Genomic DNA, 702 nt, shown 5'->3' with positions numbered 1-702 from the left:
TAATAATAATAATAATAATGTCCTGTTTCCTGCATTTAACAAACAAACAAACATTAACAATCAGAAACAAGAAGATTTCAGATAAATGCAAACTCACATCCAGAAGGTCAGAGGTCACCAACAGAAGAAACAAACGTGAGCGCCGAGTTGTTACACTGCAGGAGGCATTTTCTACTCTATTCTACTCTACTGTACTCTATTCTACTCTACTCTACTCTACTCTACTCTATTCTACTCTACTCTACTCTACTCTACTCTATTCTACTCTACTCTATTCTACTCTACTCTATTCTACTCTACTCTATTCTATTCTACTCTACTCTACTCTACTCTACTCTACTCTACTCTATTCTACTCTACTCTATTCTACTCTACTCTATTCTATTCTACTCTACTCTACTCTACTCTACTCTACTCTACTCTATTCTACTCTACTCTATTCTACTCTACTCTATTCTATTCTACTCTACTCTACTCTACTCTACTCTACTCTACTCTATTCTACTCTACTCTATTCTACTCTACTCTACTCTATTCTATTCTATTGGAAGCTGGTGCGTCTGGTTGTTTTGTCACTGACCTGTTTGCTGCTCAGTCCTGCTGCAGACCAGCCACTGTCACATGCATGGTGACACACACACACACACACACACACACACACACACACACAGTCTAATCTCTATAATGTGCTCTTGTTTTCAG

At 38.0% G+C, this 702-nt stretch overlaps 1 protein-coding gene across 1 annotated transcript in view; it reads right to left on the bottom strand.

Annotated features, from left to right (window-relative positions):
* il17a/f2 (interleukin 17a/f2) overlaps nt 1-702 on the bottom strand; it is a 5,562-nt gene that overhangs the window by 679 nt on the left and 4,181 nt on the right. The gene's annotated exons all lie outside the window — the stretch shown is intronic.

The sequence above is a fragment of the Seriola lalandi genome, unplaced genomic scaffold (assembly GCF_002814215.2).
Source record: "Seriola lalandi dorsalis isolate HSWRI2012SDOR001 ecotype SW California unplaced genomic scaffold, Sedor1 jcf7180002054478, whole genome shotgun sequence".
NCBI lineage: Eukaryota > Metazoa > Chordata > Actinopteri > Carangiformes > Carangidae > Seriola > Seriola lalandi.
Note: the sequence above shows the minus strand (reverse complement) of the source record. Positions and strands in the feature narration are given on the sequence as shown.